This window comes from Pan troglodytes, chromosome 8, assembly GCF_028858775.2.
Source record: "Pan troglodytes isolate AG18354 chromosome 8, NHGRI_mPanTro3-v2.0_pri, whole genome shotgun sequence".
In the NCBI taxonomy this organism is placed as follows: domain Eukaryota; kingdom Metazoa; phylum Chordata; class Mammalia; order Primates; family Hominidae; genus Pan; species Pan troglodytes.
Genome location: NC_072406.2, coordinates 103,431,046 through 103,453,350, shown reverse-complemented (window position 1 = coordinate 103,453,350; position 22,305 = coordinate 103,431,046). Strand labels below are relative to the sequence as shown.

The 22,305-nt window shown below is 39.5% G+C and overlaps 1 protein-coding gene across 9 annotated transcripts in view; it reads right to left on the bottom strand.

The window, feature by feature from the left end:
- The window catches only part of PCGF5 (polycomb group ring finger 5), a 122,102-nt gene that overhangs the window by 70,207 nt on the left and 29,590 nt on the right, over window positions 1-22,305 (bottom strand). Inside the window, exon 1 of one of the 9 annotated variants that reach the window (XM_016918839.4) lies at window positions 14,125-14,501. The exons of the other annotated variants lie outside the window; for them this stretch is intronic. The gene's annotated coding sequence lies outside the window, so the exon portion shown is untranslated. Of the gene's footprint in view, window positions 1-14,124; window positions 14,502-22,305 lie in introns of those variants that run through there. 9 annotated transcript variants of the gene reach the window in all.

Here is a 22,305-nt window from a genome sequence, read left to right as displayed (position 1 = left end):
ATGAGCCACCATGCCTGGCCTTTTCCTCTTCTTATAAGGACATGAGTCTTACTGAATTAAGAGCCCAAACTGATTATACCTTCAAAGAATATGACCTTTCCAAATAAGGTCATATTCACAGGTAGCAGAGGCTAAGACTTCACCAGTTCTTTTTGAGAGACTCAATTCAACCCATAGCAGGCATTTAGAATAAATCTGTTTAATGTTTAACATGTAGCACATAACACTTAATGTGGCACATTAAAATAATGAAGTGGCTGGGCATGGTGGCTCACATCTGTAATCCCAGTACTTTGGGAGGCCGAGGTGGGGACCTCTCTGAGGTCGGGAGTTTGAGACCAGCCTGACCAACATGGAGAAACCCCATCTCTACTAAAAATACAAAGAAAAAAAAGAAAAAAAAAAAGCCTGGTGTGGTGGCGCATGCCTATAATCCCAGCTACTCGGGAGGCTGAGGCAGGAGAATCGCTTGAACCTGGGAGGTGGAGGTTGCAGTGAGCCAAGATCACACCATTGCACTCCAGCCTGGGCAACAAGAGCAAAACTTCATCTTAAAAAAAAAATTTTTTTTAATAAAATAAAATAATGAAGTTAATGAACAAAGTACAGAAACGTACTTATAATATCTGACGTAGAACTAATTTGTGCTACTTGTAGCCAAATAGAGGTTACTTATGCATACGTATATACAAATACATACATATATATCCACACATATGTAGAGTATATTTTAAGGACTGCATGGACTAAGAAATAGATGTGTTCCTTCAAATATTAGTCATACTTTTGATTCATCTCTCTTACATTTTCTAAAACACAAATAGAATTAATACTAATTAATAACTATTCATGCCAGTAAATGCATGGCATTATATTTGGAGTGCTAAACAAGAAACTATTAGCATTTACAAGCTTTGACCCTTGGAAACACTTAAATTGCACATAAGAACACTCTCTATATCAGATATGGAAACATCTATAATATTCAGAATAAGATACAGACGAGCAGTGCTTAGGAAGTATAACTTATTGTGATTAAAATGTGAGTGTAATATTATCCTTTGAAGATGCTATTTCTTCATGTAGTGTAACACATATGCTGTACAATTTTTCATAGTTTCTACCATGAAGATGAGTCTGAAGCACAACTTATTCAGATCTTTACAAAGAGAGAAGACATCAAGCTTAATAAAAATCCAAACGTCCCAATAGATGAATTAAACTTACTTCCAGCTAAGAAAAAAATCTTAAGATTAAAGAAAAACTTTAAGCAAGGGTATTAAAACAGAACTCTTGTTTTTATAGAGAGCTGCCTTCCATTTTCTTACCTACCCAAAGTGTGAACACAACAAACAGAATTAGCGGGCATGCGTTATAGAAGTTAGGCTGTACAATTCTTCTAGGGATATTCATAGTTATTTTCCACTTTGATTTATTCAGATTCAATTCTCTATCTCATTCCTGTCAGTACAGTAGCCTCTGAGTATACAATATAAAATATTAATCAAGAAAAAAAAAGCAAACCAAACTTCCAGCTGCTTCTGGTCAAATAATTCATTTCCTCTAACTGACCAGAATAAGAGTTCTCTGTGACTATTAAGAGACACTCCAAATTACTGTGATCTAATTATTTCTCAATGGCTTTTAAGCATGTTCATCAAATCTGTGAAATGGGGACGTAGTGAAAACAGAATGGCCTCATGCAACACATTACTTCATGTCTCTTCCCGTGCCTTCTTGAACAGTGTGGAAATTATGGTGACACCTCTAACACCTCATTTTCAACTGCATGAAGGCAAAAAGCAACTCTACAAAGCTTTCTCAAGCTTCAATTAACCTATTTCTGAGTATCAGCTTTATGTCTCTCCCTTGCCTAATAACTAACAATGGAATGAGCTCTTCCAAGTACACAGTATTTTGCTAAGCATTTTATATCATTATTGTTTCATTTATTATTTATAGCAATCCTGTAAGATAAATAAAATCATTGTCCTCATCTTATAAATGAGGAAACCATGGCACAGAGAGTTTGTGCAACAACCAGTATCACACCGCTCCTGACAATGGAGGCAGGAGTGGAACCTTGTGGTGCAGCTCCTGAACCATTCTAGTGCTGCTCAACCACCTTCCAGACCACTTTGCTCTGCAGCACTGCAACACCTCTGGGGCCTGGTTCCAGATAAGCTCTATAACCTTGTCTCCACTCTTTCCAAGACAAAGCCTCTACTTTAACAACTCGACCAGGCTTCTCACTATCCCTTGAACACAGTGTGAATGCCAACCTCTAGCTTCTGCTTACACTGAGCCCTACTAACTGGAATGCTCTCCCTCCTCCTCCTCTTCCTCTTCTTCACTATTCAGTTGCAATTCTACATCTTCCTAAACTGTTCATTCTTCCAGCCTTTCTACCTCATAGGAATCTCTCTTCCTAGGAAGATAGAAGAACTGCTGGAGACCCATGAACCTGATACCTAAGTTGGTTTTGTGTCAGTACTGACGTTTCACATTTATGCAGATCAGGTCCGATAGTAAATGACCTGAAGGCAGGGACAAGTATCGCCCCTGCAAAGGTCTGGGAACCTGGCAGGAGTTCAACAAATGCTGGATAAATGTACAATAACCTCTATAGCAATACAGTAAGAGTAACACAGCACACTGTCATGGAGAAACACTCTAAGAAATCATTTCAAGACTTTCAGACATTAAAGGCACCACCTAACTTTCCAGAATATTCTTTAACTTAACAACTAATCCCCCCAGCTAATCACATCAACAAAGTATGCATTTCTGTGTCTGGATATAGCCAAGTCAGTATTGTATACATGTGCATAAACAGCCAGGGACTGACATTCAAGCAATGTTCAAACATAGCATTGGAAATCTAATGAGGAATTTAAGTTTGCTGTAATCAAAATAATGCTTGCAAAAAGCTGATAAGATGGGAAATAAAAATAAAATGTACTCCATTACCATTCCTTTTTGCTTTGGACCACTTATTTAACAAATGCCTCCTGGTACCTAATGCATGGTAAACACTGCTTTAGGCACTGTAAAGGATGCTACTATAGTCCTTCTGGGTTTTTGTGTGAAGCAGCTCACCTGTCTGATAATTCTTCGTGTCAGAAAAAATGAGATATTCTTCTACATTTAAATGAGAGAATAGGTGAAACTTGCTCTCCTACTTACTACTATCTCCAGAATACATACACATTTTTGAGATGTTACAGTGATTTGAGTTAGAACTGGAAACATTTCTGATTTTCAGTGATTATTTTTAAATGTAGCTCACAGGACAGAGAAAGGGAGAGACCAAACAACAGAAAGCAGGTGTGGTCTTAATTGGTACCAGGTGTCTAGCACTAGAGGCACTGAAACAGCCTTTCTGCTTTCCACCAGGTGTTGGCACCCAGCCATGACAAAGCCCTTGAATACTGTGCTAGTGGCCTCCACAGACCACAGGTTCTGCTGGCCCTGTGCTTCTATAGCAACCACTGAACCTCTGTGGGCCAATGATCTCTTACCAAGCTAAGCCAGTTATCCAGTTTGACATTAGAGATCTTCAGGTGGCATCCTCTAACAAAGATGACTTAAAAGGTACCACCTTGTGTATCTTACTAGATTTGCAGGTTAGCATTTAGAAGTAATGAGTAATGTTTTCACAGTGTGGCTACGTTAAACACCCTTCTATAACATATACATAATTGAGAGATGGGGAATAAAATTCATACTAACTCCACATCGTTCAATGAACACAAGTGTGTGCTGTGACCAGGAAGCACAAGAGCTGTAGCACTCTCTGGCAGAAAAAGGATCTCAAGCAGCAGGTGGACTGTTTGCTATAAGGGGAAGGGCATCCAAATCTCCCAGCAGACAGGTGGGGGCCCATCCCTCTAGGAAGAAGGAAGCGTTAAGGGAGAGCAGTGGGGCATATGAAGTTGCAAATCACTTATATGTTAGAAATTGCCCAAGCTTTATAGATTGTCTAATGCTATGATCTGCTATCCATCTAAATGCCAGAAGTGGCAAAAGACACAAATGGTAGAGATTAAAAGGAACAAATAAACAACAAACAAAAACACCCATTTGGGAATCTCAATTTCCACATGTCAATCTCATTGAGTTGACACGTGCATATTGGTTCCACATTCATTCATTCATTCCCCAATGCCCATTGATAGCTACTAAACTGGGAGACTCTACTCCTACCAGCAGATATCCTCCAATTCCTTTTTCTTTTTAATCTAATTTTTTTGTAAAGACAAAGCCTCACTATGCTGTCCAGGCTGGTCTCAAACTCCTGGTCTCAAATGATCCTCCTACCTTAGCCTCCCAAAAGTTCTGGGATTACAGGTGTGTGCCACTGTGCCCAGCCCCATCCTCTGACTTCTGACAGATGTCTAAAGAGGAAGCCCCTCACTTGTAAAGTTCTCTTCTTCTACAAGGAAGATTCCATCAATTAACATAATTAATAGACTAAGGGAAAATATTAGTCAGGTAACAGATGAGTAAATGAAATTATGTCAGAAAAAAGGATTAATGATAAAATGTAAACACATTAAACAAAGTTACTAAGCAACACAAAATACTATGTATATTTGGAATTCTGAATAAATGAATTGAATGTAACAGTAACAAACTACAAATGGCCAGAGTGCCAACAACAATCTGCCTATAAATTACTTCTAAAGGGAAAAAAAGTATTTGACCAAAAGCCACTGAAACCTACCAATGGCAGAAAGCTCACACTCCTGTAGAGCAAGAAAAATGAGAATTTTCTTTTTGATTAGGAGAGCTTAAACTGCCTAACTTCCCTTGGTACCAATAAAGTTTGGTTTGACTAACAGAAAACCAGTAGAGACACATCCAACACTGAAGGTGTCACTATTTCCCATGGTCCCAGAAACCAGGAACTGAAGCCAGCTCCCTGAAAGTTCAGGATTTCAGGAGAAATGCAAAATAAGCATGAGTGTGAGGCCAGCATTCCTCATTATCATGATTTCTGGGACTCAAGCAGGTGGGGTACACATCCTCTCTCCCCTATGCCTACCAGAGTTCATATATTTTCCAAGAGATCATTCTCTTCCATGATAATGAGGTGAATTTTTCATACTAATACAGGGAGAGCAATGTGTTTTGGCTCTTTCCAATGAGCCCATAGATGCCTACAGCTTTGTTACTTCAGCCAGGGTCCACAGATCAGCCAGCATCAGCAGGGAGCTTGTTAGGAATGCAGAATCTGGGCCCTCAGGTGATTCATACACAATTAAAATTGAAGTGGCACTGTGAATGGACTAAAAATGTTTCTTACTCCCGGATTAGGTATTTCTCTCCCCAAGGATCAGTGCAGTTAGGCCAACTCTAGGACAATCTGAGCATCAAAATGAGCAAGAGGAATGGATCATACACACTGAATTTAAAGAAAATAATCCATGAGTCCATATTTACAACAAGCAAGCAAATAAACAAATGGGAGGAAAAGAAGAATCCTTCTTTTCAAGAGAATGTCAACTTATGTAAGGAATGAAAGAATTATAAAATCACTATTTTATAACCATGTTATTAATTGATTCAGGCAAGAATCTCCAGGGATCCTAAAACTATTAAGAAAAAATTGCTGGGTAGAGGATATTTACATAGTTGTACAGTGTCTCTTGACAGAGATAGTCTAATTTCATGTAATTAAAATTGATACTATAAATTTATGAATTACAAAGGGGAAAAGGTACCCCTACAATGGAGCAATCCATTGGATGCTACCTAAACAGTGATTGCATTTAACAGCACTAATAATGGGATAATCTGACATTATGTACCTGCTGAGATGATGCTCTTAGGAGGATACATTATCACCTATGTAATGTTTCTGCCCAAAATGTCTATCCTGACTATAATCATTTGGAAACATAAAATAAGTCCACATTGAGGGCCATTTTACAAAACAAATAGCCTACACTTTTTGAAAATATTAATGTCATGAAAGGCAAAGAAAAATTGAGAAAGATTAAAGAAACTTGATAACTAAATACAGTGTGTGATTCAGTCCCACTGAATTGGGACTTCATTATTGTTACGGTTATAAAGGATATCATTGGGACAGGTCTGCACATTAGATACTATTATAACAATGCCATATTTCCTGAATATAGTAACTGTATGTCCTTTCTTAGGTGATACAAACTGAAGTATTTAGAGGTAAAGGGTCATGTCTGCAACTATTCTTAAATGGTTCACTGAAAATTGTAGTAACATGTATATACAGAGATAAAGCAAATGGGGCAAAATGTTAAACAGTGAATCTAAGTGAGAGATATACGGATGTTCATTGAAAGATTTTGGCAACTTTTCTGTAGATTTTGAATTTCTCAAGAAGCTGAAAGTAGAAAAAATGTGTAAGATCAAAAGTAATGCAATGACAAATGGCTCATCTCACAACTCTCTAGTAGAAGAATACTACCACCAGCTGCACATCCCTCACCAAAGTGGTCTTAAACTTAAATACAAGTAAATGATAGGCTGAAAAAATTCCTCTTTAAAAGGTTTTTAGGAAAAGGGTCTTTCTATGCTAAAAGCCCCTTCTTAGAAAATGCACCTCCTAATTCCTTCTACAGTGGGCCAGGCTATGTTCTCAGCACAGGAAATATTGCACTGAACCAGACAAAGCCCCTGTTCTCACGGACCTTGCATCCTAGAAGGAAATAGGCAATAAACAAATAAATAAGGTCATGTAGTGATCAGTGCTGTAAAGAAAAATAAAACCAAGAGGGACTCTGGGGCAGTGCTATTTAAAATAGGGAGGTGAGAGGACTTAGTTAGGTGACATTTAGCACAGATCTGAATGAGGTAAGGGACTAAACTGTGCAGGTAACTGGGGGAAGAGTGTACCAGGCAGAGAATACAGAATGTAAGGCAAAGGCATGGAGGCAGGATCATGCTCAGGTGCAGATAGCAACAGAGAAAGCACAGGAAAGGAAGTCAGAGACCATGCAGTCCCCCACAGGCTGTTACTGAGACTTCACCCTTTACTCTAAGCTGATTGCTGCCTCCTACCATTTCTACCTACCCAATGTTCTTGCTCCAGACTGGCAACTATGCAGTTGCATAATGAAGGGACCACTGTGGGGAAATGCAGCCAAGTGTACTCTCCTAAGTGCACTGAGGCTCCATGCAGGCTTTCCCTATCTGCTAGTTTCATCCCAGGTGATATCTTCCTCATACTCTGCCTAATTCCTTTCTCCCTCCCACTCTCTTTTAATCCTCATTCAAAGGCATCAGAAATTGTCTCTTTGGTTTTTGAGATTAAAAAAAAAAAAGTGGCTTATCATGGCTGACATGTTGAAGAGTCTTATTTATAACATCTAGTGCTTGTTTTCACAGAAGTCACCATCCTTTCCAAATGTTACATCTGTACCTACCTTTCCATTCTCCTTTAATCAAACCTGCTTTTTCTCCGAGTTCTGCTGTTCAGCTCCTTGACGGCAGGAGCTACCCTGTTCATTCTTTCATTCCTAGTGGCAAGCACAGACTTTGGCACATAGTAGTTCTCCGATAAATATTTGTGGCACTATTTTATAAATAAAAGATTAAAAAGCCAATTTATTGTTAGGCTGTTGCCAAAATTTGCCAAAATGTTGGTATACCATGTCTTTTAGTTTTTTTGTTTGTTTTTTGACAGAGTCGCAGTCCGTCACCCGGGTCGGAGTGCAGTGGTGTGATCTCAGCTCACTGAAACCTGTGCCTCCCGGGTTCAAGCAATTCTCCCACCTCAGCCTCCCACGTTCAAGCAATTCTCCCACCTCAGCCTCCCAAGTAGCTGGGATTACAAGCATCCACCACCGTGCCTGGCTACTTTTTGTATTTTTAGTAGAGATAGGGTTTTGCCATGTTGGCCAGGCTGGTCTCAAACTCCTGACCAACAAATGACCACAAGTGATCCACCTGCCTCGGCCTCCCAAAGTGCTGGAATTACAGGGGTGAGCCACCACGCCCAGCCTCAGTTTTATTAACTGTAAATATACTGTCAATGATTCTGATGTGGTCCGATGCAGGGCAAGGAATCTGGCATAAAGTAGAAACTCTCTAGGTGTTTGATGGATAGAGGAATAGTTCAATGGACAAACACAGATTAGATAGGACTTGTGTGGCCTGGCCTGAGAAACTCATCATTTATAATGTTTACAACATTGTTTGTTCAGGAAAAATGTACTTTGAGCTTGGTTCAGTTTATGAATGAACACTGGAATATACCCTTGTCACTTAAAATACTAATATCTAGGTCTGTGGGTGTGTTTTTATTCACAGATTATCTGTGAAGGATTTAGAGTGCCAGGTCTGACTTGGGGAAGGGTGGCAGATAATTTGCTCCATGTTAGCTGGGCCGTGTGTGTGTGTATATGTGTGTGTGTGTGTGTGTGTGTGTGTGTATTTAAAATGTCTAGTCATTTAGAAACCCAGAAAAAAGAAAAATCGTTCCATAATAGCCTTTCAAAATATTTGGGAACAATTGCGCTCAAGGCTGGATGACAGGGAAAATCAAAGAAATGAAGATTTTGCCCAACTTAGTGACTCTAGTGAGAGAGACAAATATATTTTATGCATTTAAAATAACTGTATTTACATATCTAATCTCACTGGACCATAAGAATTAGCATCCTAAACTGTGTTACATATAACTTAGTTTACTCATAAAATTTTAAAAAATTGTTTATGTAGATAAAAATTACAAATTTGCTATATAGTTTACAGATATATTTCAATTTAAATATAGCTATGTATTCCAAATTTTAAGAAACATTATTTCTGGTATTTTATGAGAAAGAAGTTAAAACTTGAACATCAAGGAAATCTTTCACCATTGTGCCCAGATAAAGGCATTTATTACATTTCTTGATCTTGGTGACCTACACAGAATCAAAACAATACCCAAAGTACTCATTTTCACAAAAGACAGTGAGGCAGTGAATGGAGGAAGGAATCTGAAGAAGAGAGAGAAAAAGGGCAGGATGTGGCAATAATGAGTTGGCAGTGGGGAACTTTTGCTATGTACAACTATTTTTATCCTCGGAGCTCTCCTTCTTTGCATTTTCTGGGTTCTCATGTTTATCATCTTCCAAGACTTGAGAACCAAACATTTGTCTGGAAAGGAATGGCTCTACCATTTCATATCCACTTATTCTGTGTTTTAGTAACTTCCAAACAGGCTGTTTGTAAAAATGTGCCTGGAACACAATAGTAAATAAAATAGACCTGGCCTGGTCATCATAGGGTCTGCATTCTAGAAGAATTAAATTAATATCTACGAAGTAAATATTAGTTAAAAGTATTTAAGACAGTTACTTGAGTGCAATCATCTAACAAAAGGAGGAAAGACTAATGTAAGGTTTTTTTTAAAATGAAAACCTTAATTCAGATTAAGGTTTAATTAAAACCTAATCCAATAAGTTCAATTTATTATCCAATGCTGGAATCCCATCTAAGACATCCCTAACAGCCCTCTTCCCTATTGCAAAGCTTGTCAGAATATTTTATGAGGAGTAAAGAGTAGACATAAACTTATGCAAATTAAACATTATATTCATAATTCTAAAAGTTTAATCTTTGTAAAACCAAATCACTATTCAAAAACATGTTCTCTAAATGTTATCACTACCTTATCTGTAGTTCTGGTTACAGATATTAGAACATTTTTATGATTTTGTGGTGTCATGCTTCACAAACTCAACAATAAACATCAAATAGTTGTACAATCACTTATGAAAACTGCATAAAAGTGTTAAATTAGCTTACACTGACATAACGCTCATTTCAGAAATGTGGGCCTGACTGAAATCATTAGGTTCACAAAAATTAAACAGCCTAAAACAATCAGGTTTAAAACTTTTAAATATATACACTTGTTTTTGTTGTTGACAGATTTCCTATATTAAAAGAATAAAGGATCTATAAAATTTATTTCAATTTCAAAATTACAATGGAAATGAAAAATGTTAAGAGAACGGAGAAAACAATAGGAAAGAAAATTTCCATTAATACAGGTAATTGGTTTATCAGGATGTAGTTTTCAAGAAATTAAAAACATGAGTCTTGTACAAATATATATTAAGCATATGTCAAAAATTTATTTTAACTCAGCAGGATGGCACATCTGGTTCAATGTAATACAGGAAAGACTGAAGTGTATACAGTCAATGAAATACAGAATACTGAAATAAGATTGCTAATTTAGATATAAAACTAGTTACTATCCTATAGGGCAATAAAACTATAACCTTTGGGGTTATTTTCTTTATCAGACAGAAATCATTTTCAGGGGATCAATCTACAAATTAACATCTAACTTCATAGAATCTGGATCCTAATAAAAAGTAAGTTAAACAAAGGAACACTTTCCTAGAGAATTACATGATCCTTGGCTGGTGTCTCAAGTGCTCCAAGAAAACGCTAAAAAGACATGCAATCATCCTGTGCCTTATTCCCAAATGTTGGATAATTTTTCTGAACATTTTAATATGCAACAAAACCTTGGCTATACGAAGCCCTCATGAATGGGTTAGTCTTGATAGTGGCATGCCCTAGAGACCTAAATTAGCCCTTAAAATGCTTAGTACCAAGGGGTTTGCTGGTAGATTGTGGCTGAACACTTCCCCTGCCCCTACCTCCATCAAGGCTGCAAAGTCACCATTTTTGTTTGTTTGCTTTCTTGCTTTTTAAAATCATGTTTGGCCTGTATTCTGCATCAGAAAATTTGCTGCTTACCTTGTATTGTTTCTAGTCATTTTCACCAACACATTTCTTTACTGTTTTTCTTCCTTTGAAAATATCCCCTCATCTGAACATTAATCATGTCAACCTTTTAAGCAAAGAATGATCTAACTCCTTCAACATAAATACATCTAAAAGTTGAGTCACAGTTTGATAGTAAGCATATTATATAGCATAAATGGCCAATCTTTTCGCCTAACTACCCCTTGCCCCAACATTAAGAAGCACATTGAAAATAACTTACTATTTAAGATCAATAATTAGTTAATAACCTCTATTTACTGAAACCAATTAAGTACAAGAAGGAAGTTTTCAAGGCTTCTAAGGAGTCAAATATAGTAAAAACTTCTGGCTGTATATTATATTACAGTATCCCTCATTTAGACTCTTAATAATTAACAGTAACGATGACTACTATGCAATGACTACTCACTATGTGCCAAATACTGTGCTAAGAGCTTACAAATTTATCCTATTTAATCCTCACAACAATCCTGTTAACTACTTTGTATTATTTGCCTCATTTTTCAGAAGAATAAACTGAATCACAGGGAATTAAATTAACTCTCTCAAGGTCACAATGGTGGCTTTTACTGAAATCATTAGGTTCACAAAAATTAATCAGCTTAAAACAATCAGATCACATGGTGGTGGATTCAAATCCAGGTTATTTTGCTTCAGAGTCTATAGGCTTAACCACCATACTACATCAAAAAAGACAGAAGAACCATAAAAACAGATATATCGACCATCATCATCATAGCACTTATATAGCACATTTTATACGAAGGCATGGTTCTAAGCAATGAACATATAAAAACTTATTTATTTCTCACAATAATCCTAGGGGGTGAGTACAATTATTCTTCTCAATTTGGGAAAGAAGAAATTGAGGCAAACAGTGGTTACCCCTGGTCACAATGCTAATAAAATGCAAGGCTTGGATATAATCCTGGACAGTGTAGCTCCCAAGTCCAGGACCCTCCCTTGATGCCACCCTGCTTCTTCTAACAATTTCAAAAGCATAGTGCCAGTAAACAGTCCTAACGCTTCAGAAACTCTGAGGTTGGAAATCACCACATTAAAGCACAGAACCTTAACTAAATGTTCATCACTATGATCAAAAGTCATCAAGAACAGATTAAAAGGTTTTCATTCAGCCTTGTTAAGAAGGCAAAAAAGTAACACACTTAAACAAAATTTCATCCAAGATGGGTTTCTTAAAAAAAAAAAAAAGGTTTTCTGGAAAATGAACTCAATACAGAACAAATGAGGTGTTACAGTAGTGTTAAAAAATCTTTCTGCAGACATTGTTTTTGTTCTTGCTGCCTTGGGGTTTCTCAGAATTCCCTCAGGGGCTGTGGGTGGAGGGAGGAGGGGAGAAGATAGTTCTCCACTCCACCTTCAAACACATAACTCTGTTTACGTATTTTTTTTACACATTGGGCTTCCTGGTAAGCTTTCACTTTGATGGGACCTAAGCTCCTGTTTATGATTTGAATGAGTTCCCCAAATTTCATGTGCTGATAACTTAATCTTCAAATTCATACGTTGATGGCATTTAGAGGTGGGGCTTTGGGAGGTAATTAAGATTAGTAATGTCACTGGGGGGACCATGATAGGACTGGTGGCTTTACATGAAGAGAGACCTGAGCTGACACACTCAGCCCCTCACCATGTGATGCCCAGCTCAGAACGTTGCAGAGGGTCTCCACCGGCAAGAAGGCCCTCACCAGATACCTCACCCTTGGATGTCCCAGCCTCCAGATATGTAAGCAATACATTTCTTTCCTTTATAAATTGCCCAGTCTCAGGTATTCAGCTGTAGCAACAGAAAACAAACTAAGACAGCTCCCATGAAAATGTGGTCTAAGTGGGCAGCTCTTCTCACTTTTATAAAACTTTCCCCATCACCTCCCTGGTGTCTCAGGAGTTCCACTTCGCACTATTTTTCCATTTGCCTCTTGAATCTTGTGCTTGCCCAAGCTCTGACCATTCTCCCACCTGACCCTCCCTTTCCACTTCCCTCTGTCAACAGTAATCACGAACACAGCTAATGTTATCAACCTCCTACACAGCAAGCTCTAGGTTAATATTTTTACATCAATTACTTCATTGAATGCTCTCAACACCCTTATGAATTGGGTTCTATAATTGGCCCCACCGTATACAGAAAGAAACCAAAGCTTAATTTGCCCACTGTCCAATGACCACGAAGTGATGAATATAGGATAAACTAGATTGCCCACTAGAAAGGCCCCCAACTCTTCACCAGTACACAATCCTGCCTCTCAGCCTCTGCCAATTATGTTCAAATTTCCCACTGAGACTGTGTTCAAGACTCAATATCTTAAAAACAAAACAAAACAAACAGCACCTTCCCTTCTGGCACAGCCCCTTATAGCAGCACCTCAACAATGACAAATGCAATGCACAGCTTTCAATGCAATCTCATCCATACCTGTTGATATTAATGCTTATAAAATCTTCTCTTCTTCTTTCAAACATATATGTGCACTTCCCAGAAAGGGGCTACATCCCCTGTTCTTTCTATACCCTCACTCTCTCTTAACTAGATTAGTTGAACAATTTTGGGCACTGAGTAGGAAGATATTAATAATCAGCATAAAGAACCCTGGTCAGTAGTCAGGATACCAGAGTTCTGGTTCAGTTTCAGGCAATCCCCTATAGCAGACACTGTCACTGTCTCCTCCTCCCTCTTATCTCCTCCATGCTCATCTCTACATGCTGAAGGCAGCCTTCTTGAACAACTGTGGCTTTTATTCTGGCTCTGGGAGCAGGCTGGGCCCTCTCCCAGAGTGAGGCAAAAATGCAGGGAAGTTAGCATCTCCAGGAAACAGCCCTCAGTCAAGGAGGATGGATAGTTGATGGGCAAGTAACCCAATTTCCCTGTCCTTTGGGTAGGATAGCCTGAAGCGTGTAGACTAGTTCCTAGAGTTCCTTAAACGGATTGAGCTCCAGTTGCCCACAGCAGTAATTCTCTTGAAACTATACCCTTTATTGCTTTCTTTTTCCTCCCTGTCCCACTTCTCTACTTTCCTGTTGATATTTCTTGGGAGAACCTCTCAACTAAACCACTTACTCTCAAATTCTTGTCTTGGGGTCTGTTTCTGTTTCTGGGGAAACCACACTAAAATTTATTCTCCTTTGTTTATTTACTCCACTTCCCTATCTGTCAAACAAGAGAGTTGCATAAAGGATTTTTATGGCCTCTTTGGACTCTAACATCCTAGGATTTCAATGAACTCAATCAAATTTCAGTATTAAACTAAAACTAGCCTTGAATGTTACTTCTTAACTAAAATACTGCATCATATTTTGGAGCCGTGGCTGAATTTCACGTACATTAATGTGGAAGATGCTGGGAAGCAGAGATCAGATCCCTCTTCAGAGAAGCCTTTGGGCTGCACTTGATGGGGATGTTGTTGGCCTCTTGCAGGCATGTCCTCAGCTGCAAAGATCCTCCTTGCCCAAGGTCACTTTCCCAAGGATGCAAGGACTGAGGGATGCTGGAATATAAAGGCCTGGCCATCTTGGCCCAAGTCAAGACAACTCTGAGGAGTCATTCTAGTTCCAGAGCTCCTGCCATGCTGGCTCTACAGCTCAACTCCTTTTCTGCCCCCCTTGCTGCCTTCCCACCCTTCAAAGGGCATTCCCTAATAAACATCCTGCATACAAAACTACACCTGAGAGTCAGCTTCCCAGGGAACCCAACCTGTGACAAGTACATTTTCTACTTGTTTATTATGTCATAAAATTCACAGACTCTGGAACTTTGCTTGTGGAAGCAGGGATGATCCCTTGAATGCTGTAAGACCCAGAAAGTGGTAGAGACACAGAAGAAAAAACTAGGCTTTTAATAAAATGGGAGAGACAGATACAAACCAGCATGTATGTGATGCAGTTTCAGTTTCTGAACAAAAACAATAAATACATAAAAGGTCAGCATGGCCAGTGAAACTGAAAGCTAAGAACTCAGATGAGGCAATCACAGAGGGTGATGAAAGAGAAGAACATCTGAGAGAGGAGAAGAACAAGAATGGCCTGGCAAGAAAAGGAAGAAGACTAATACGAAACACACTCAGCCAAAGACCATGGGGTAGAAATAACCCATCTGAAGAAGGGCTCTTCATTGCACAAAACTACATCCAATCCTTAAGAGGTACTGCCCCGTGGTATAACAAGGCCAAAATGTCATCCTGGCAATTGCTGCTAATTAAACTCAGGATTGAATCAATGCTACTGAATAGGCCAGGGAGATTCCCGTGGTGCTGCCACTAATCAGGGCCTTTACAGAAAACTCCCAAGAAGATGGAAGGACAGAGACAAGCTTCAACTCTGCAGCCCGTAGGCAGGTCTGCCTTCTAGAGAGAAAGCCAGTGATGCTGCTTTGCCAATGGTCATGCTGAAATAGTGGTTTGGGGTGACCTCCAGGAGAGTAGGGGTCCTAGGGGTAGGTAAGGAGGGTGACCGAAATTTAAAACAAGGTGTCAGCAAAGGCATTACTGAGAAGATGGCATCTGGGTAAAGACCACAAAACAGGTAAGGAAGTTGGTCTTATAGTTATCAAAAGGATGAGTGACTACACAGAGAGAAAGGAAAGTGTCCTAAGCAGGAACGATGCTGATGTCCAAGGTTCCCCCAGCAAGGGGGCCAGTGTGGTTGAGAATGAGCAGATGGGACTGAGGTCAGGGAGACAGGATGGGTCTCGCAGGTTCTTCTGGGCCACTGTAAGGACTGTGCGTTCAATTTAGAGAAGACGGAAATCCAAGGAAACACAATTACATAAAATGACGTGATCTGACACTTCTCTTCCCCTTCTCTGGGTTTACTTTTCTCCACAGTATTTCTCATTGCCTGAAAAGTAAAAATGTTATATATTTATCTCTACCCATTAGAATGTAAGCTCTGTGAGGGCATGTATTTTTTGTCTGTTTTGTTCACTGATGTGGATTCACTTCCCCAATGTCTGGCACTTAGTAGATAATCAATATTTATTGAATGAATGAAACATCTTGAGAACCAGGAGAACTCTTTCCTAAATGGCAAAATGAATCCAGACAAAGAAAATCTTGTTTCTATTTCCTTGGAACGTCTGTTTTTAAATAAGTGTTATGAGGCTGAAACAAACAAAAAAAAGTACTATCTCTTGTAGGTACTTGGGAGGGGCCCTAAAACTAAATATGTTTCTAATTTCTAATAACTGGATGCCACGGTTCAGGGGGAAACCACAGAAGCATGAGCAGTTTGGGAGATGTTACATTTATGGGATTCATTCATTAAACGCATATTAAGTAACAGAATCTAAGAGATCCTCAATACTGAGATTTAAAATGCACTGGATTCCAGGGCTACTGCCTTTCTGGGTGGGGCAGGCAGGTCATTCTCAAGGCAGGAAGAAAGATGTGGTGGGGAGGGGAACATTTACAAAGTACACTTGTTCCCTCCCTATCAGGATGAGGACTCTCCTTTGAAAATCACTGACCCAAGTGATTCTCAGAGTACTCCGAATGCAAAAAGTTTGGGATTCACTGGTAAAAGAAAATGTGTCATTTTTTTCATATAAAAGTTTCCAACATACCTATAGTTTAGGATCCAGAAAGTTTTTTGTAACCAGTTTAGATATCTTTTCATGATACTTATGTTTCTAGATCAATCTGGACTCAATACATGACAAAAATGATTTCTGTTCACAATGGAAAAGGGCACAGGTAAAATATAATTGAAATTTAATATAACAAAATGAAAATGTACTGAAAATAGGAAGGAAAAAGGGGAATATGGTGGGAGAGGATGATGTCCAGTACCGGTTGACAGAGGAGTCAGTAAAGAAACCCATTTTCCCACTGGAAGCAAGGCTCCCACGCACTCTCTACCACCATTAGCCCTTTCCCCAGTAAATTCAAAAGTTCTTTGTGAGCTCACACCAGTCATTTAACTTCGGTGAGTCCCCATTGCTTCACTGTACAAAAGGCTACCTTACAAATCCCACTCATCAGGGGTTAGATAATATAATACACGGAGAACACTTAGCACAATGCCTGGACCACAGGAAGCCCTCATCCTCAATAAACATCAGCAGTTGTGATAATACTGCCCGTGGAGATTTTATTTTCCAAAGATATACGTCTGTGCAGCCATCCTCAGAAAATAATACATCACGGAGCAGTCACATAGAGAGAGGGACATGCCCGAGGAGCCCAGGAGTCTCAGACCAGACCCAGGACATGACAGTCAGCTCGCGAGCCTTCAGACGATTTCCCCATACTTCGAGCCTCCCCTGCTGATGCCAAGCGGAATGGAGACAGGCTACGCTGCTGACCAGACTCCAAATTCCTGACTCACAGAAACTGTGAGAGATAAATGATTACTGTTGTTTGAAATCGTTAAGTTTTGGAGTAGTTTGTCACTCAGCTTTAGACAACCAGGACATGCCATTAACTGGCTCACTTGTCCACGTCTAATATAAAAACCACATCATTTTTTTTTGTTGTTGTTGTTTAAAAAGAGATTTGAATGGTTCCACATCATGCACAGGATAAAAAGAATCTGGAGGCTCCTTGACAGACTGTGAGACTTGAGGTGGGGATTATATCTCGTCCACCAGTGAATTCCCAGTACTTCATCAGTTCCTCACCTAGTAAGTGATTTCACTGGCTGGGATGAAACCAGATGACAGGGAAAGAGTAAACAAAGAAGATGAATTATGATAACCAGGTATTCAACAAGTATAGACAAGGCTCCTTCCATGCAGTGCTGGGGATACTATTGTCAAGCTGCCCTCATAGAGTCTGTGAGGGGGACCAACAAGAAATACACAAATAGCATTTGTCACCCTCTGAAATATGGAAAAACACATCAGTGTAATGGAAAGGAGCTGGGCAAGTGTGGGTCAGAGGTGGGGGATGGGGTGGGATATTTTGTCAAGGTAGTAAGGAAACTTTCTCTGAAGATACAACATTTCTGCTGAAACCTGCATGACTGTGAAGCCATGGAAAGATCTGGGAGAATAAAGGAACAAGAAGGCTTAGCAAGTGCAAAAGCCCTGGGGTGAGAAGGGACATAAAGCTCTGCTTTGTGCTTCAATGATACTGTGGGGCTTGGGTGTTTCAATGTGCATGCACAGGTTTCTTGCTTAGAAAGTCTAATATATAAACATTTGAACTTTGTAAACTGAAATTAGGGTCTGATTATGGTTTATTGGCCAAAATTTTAGGAGATACTTTTGTAATTAGCACATTTCTGCATTGGACATCTTTGCCTCACATCACTTCTCTTGGCACTGACATTCTAGCCCTTGCTGACAGAATGTCACTTCAGCTGCACCGTCACATGTGCTTTCCACTCTGGGCCTTCTCTGCCACCATGTGGAATATCTGTAGGAAACCAGTGAGCCATTCTGACAAATGTGCAGTCCCATGATAGACTTAACACGCCATGGGGCAACACTTGACCAGCAGGGGATGCGAGAAAGTGGACAAATAATGAATATCACCCACCCCAATTTTATCTAGTAGCCAATTTTAAGGCACATTCTTGGAGGGTGTCCTGTGGGAACAGGTCCCAGTTGCCCACAATAGTGACCAAGTTGATGAACAAACCTTGGATTGGGTTTCCTTTGTTCCCTATTAACTCTTACCAGTCTCAAATGCTGTTCTTTGGGATTATTCCTCAAAATAAACTAATTGCCCCTAAGCCCCTGTCTAGGCTCTGCTACTTTAAAGAACCAGTCTAAGATAGCATTTAAATTTCATTAAAAAAATATGATTTAGGCCAGGCATGGTGGCTCATGCCTGTAATCCCAACACTTTGGGAGGCCAAAGCAGGAGGATTGCTTGAGCCCAGGAGTTCGAGACTAGCCTGGGTAACACAGTGAGAACCTCATCTCTACAAAAAAATTAAAAAATGAGGTGGAGGATTACTTGAGGCCAGGAGGCCAAGGCTGCAGTGAGCCGTGACTGCACCACTGCACTCCCGTCTGAGTGACAGAGACCCTGCGTCTCTCTCTCTCTCTATATATATATATATACGCATGCATATATATATGCATATATATACATATGATTTATATTCAATTATTTAAGGATATTATTAACCCTCTAAGGCAAGCGATCTTCTAGGAGTCTAGACAATGGATAGAAAGGATAACAATATTGGGCTTTTCCTTTCTAATTCCACCCTAAATTTTCTTTTCATATTTGACTTTTTTTTTTTTAAGGAGGTGATAGCTAATGTTCAGAGGCACTTTTTTCAACGGTGTATGGTGGCATTTACTCCTTTAAATTCATAACCACAAACTTTAAGTGGGCCTTTAATGCTGCAGGCAATCTATGTGACCCTCTTCTACTAATCTCCCAATTTCCCGATGGACTATTTCTCATCTTTTCTCTCTCTTAAACCCTCAAACCACCTTCCCCATCCTCACTCTCAGCTGCTTCCTATTCCACTGAGAAAACTGAGTCATCAGAAGAGAACTCACACACACTCTCACCACATCTACTCCCCCTATACTCTCTGCTTTCACCATAGTGAATCACAAATGCCCCCACACATGGTCTGCATCTCATCTTTATTGCCCTACTTGAGGATAACACCCCAGACACTCTTTTCTTTCCCTTATATCATCAACTTTTGGTCTCTGAGGGACAGCTCTCATTAGCACACAAACACATCCTTAATACTGTCTTTTTTAAAAATGAAGACAATACAAGTTCTCTTGACCCCCACCTTGATCCTCTTGTCTTCTCTATCTCTACTTATGCTCTTGGTGATCTCATTCAGTCTGTGGCTTTAAACCATCTCTATGCTTTTGAATTCGAGACCTTTTTCTCCTCACCTCCAGACTCATATCCACTGCTTACTCTGTGTATTCATTTTATATTGCTGTGATAACAAATTATGACAAACTTAGTGGCTGAAAACAACACAAATGTATTATCTTATAGCTCTGCAGGTCAGATATCCATCTCCCTGGGCAAAAATCCAGGGTTTGCAGGGTTGTGTTCCCTTCTTGAGGTTATAGGGGAGAATTTGTTTCCTTGCCATTTCCACCTTCTAGCAGCCACCCACATTCCTTGGCCAGTGGCCCCCTTCCTCCATCTTCAAATCCAGCAACGTCACATCTCTCTGGCCATTCTCCCGTAGTCACCTCAGCCTCTGACCACCATGGGAAAGATACTCTACTTCTAAGGACTTCTGTGACTAGGTTGGGCCCACCAGATAATCTAGGATCATCTCTCCATCTCAAAGTTGTTATCTTAACCATCACATGTGCAATGTCCCTCTGGCTCCCTAAAGTGACATATTCACGTTTTCTGGGGATTAGGATGAACATCTTTAGAGGCCATTATTCTGCCTACCACACTCTGCATCTTTAACTGGATGTTTAACAGACATGTCACACTCAGTATGTCCAAGCTGACCTCCAATTCTCCCTCCACCACAGATCTCTCCACCCAAAGTTTTCTGCATCTTGGTTGATAACAACTCCATTTTTCTAGCTATTCAGGCCTGAACCCAAGGAATCATCCTAAACTCCTCTCTCTCTTACTTCCCAAATCTAAGTCACAAAGAAATGGACTTTGTCTTTAACACATATCTAGAATCTGATCACTTATCACCATCTCCACTACTGCTGGTCTAAGCCATCACCCTCTCATATTAGGATTCCTGCTATCACTTCCTAATTGGTTTTCCTGCTTCTCCCCTTCCTCTTTACAGTCTACTAGAGTCTATTTTCTGAGCAGCCTTCAGCCAGTTTAAGCATGATCCTTTAAAAAATTACATCAAATTATATTGCTTCTGTGATCAAAATGCTGCAATGACTCCCTAGCTCACTTGGAACAAAAGCCAAAGCCCTTCATGGTCTCCACCCTCCATCCAGGGTGGAGGGCCTTTCTGACCCTATCTCCTACTCATCCCCCTGCTCTCTCCCCTCCAACTACCCCTCGCCACCCCTCAAACACGCAGGTGTACCTCCCCTTAGGACTTGGCTGTCACTGTTCTCTCTGTCTAGAACACATTCTTACTCCACTATCAGCTTAATGTCCCACCCGCCATCCCTTTTAGTTTTCTATTGCTGCCATGACAAATTACCACTAATGAAGTAGCTTAAAAACAATACCCACTTAGCATCTCACAGTTGTGTAGGTTAGAAGTCTAAGTACAATTTGGCTGAGCTGGGTCCTCTACTTAGTCTCACAAGGCCAGAATCAAAGTGACAGCAGGGATGTATTCCTTTTGGAGGCTCTAGGGATGGATCTCCTTCCAAGCTCCTTTGGGTCTTTGGCTGGATTCAGTTTCTTGCAGCTGCAGGACTGATGCCCCATTTCATTGGAGGCCGTTCTTTGCTCTTCAAGGCTACATGCCTTCCTTCTTGCGTTTGCCATGCACTCTCAGCATGGGTGGATGGAGTCTGTCTCACATTTTGGATCATTCCAACTGTTGCCACAACTCTCCAACTCTAGCCAGTATAATTTCTCGACTTTCAAGGGCTTATTGATTAGATTGGGCCACACAGATAATCCAGGTTAACCTCTATATTTTAATATTTGTAACCATAATTAGGGCTGGAAAGTCCCTTTTGCCATGTCATTTAACCTAAATATTTACAGGTCCCAAGGATTAGGGTATGGACTTTTAGGGGTCACTCTGCCTGCCACATCTCCTTTCCTGACCATGGTATTTATACTACAACCCAGCTCCCTTCTTCCTACCCACTTTTGATTTCTCCTTTCTCTGCTCTATTTTAAAATTTTTCCACCACTGCTCTTACCACCTTATAACAAACCATATAATAAATGTTTACTATGCCTGTTTTATTGTATGCCGTTTCCTGATAGAAAACAGACTCCATTAGATCAAGAATCATTGTTTTGTTTATTGATATTCCAAAGACTATCTGGTTGGTACTCAGTAGGTATTTCTTGAATAAATAAATGAACTTATCTTTCCATGGGGTTATTTTTACTTTCAACAGTTTGAAAATGCTAATTAGAGTAAAGATTCTTAATTGATGATGAGCAAGATGGATAAATACCAAAGAATTACTTTCTTAATATTTTCCCATGGCTGTGGTCAATAGCATCTGACTAGCTTAGTTCTTATTAATGAAGACTCACAGCAATGTATTTAATTATTGTTTTTATGAAAATAAGAATGCTTCATTTTTAGACTATTATCCAGGTATACGAGCAAAACACCTTGAGTTGTTGAGTTAATCTTGTCTCAAATGTATAGAAAAATAAACTAAAATAGTCATAAATGCTTTTTTAAAAAAATTCCACAAATTCCTCTGGGGTGGAAAACTGAACCATTTTTGTTTAAGGAAGTACTATCAGAAATGAGTGAGACTTGCTTAAGTTTAAGACTACTAATTGCCTTCAGCCAGTTTAAGGCTGGAAAAAGGATGACAAAACTATAAAGAAAAAAAATAATTTTGGAGCCAAAATCACATTAGAAATAAAATCCAAACTTTATAGAGGAGGAACCTGAGGCTCAGAGAGGGTAAATAACTTGTCTAATCTC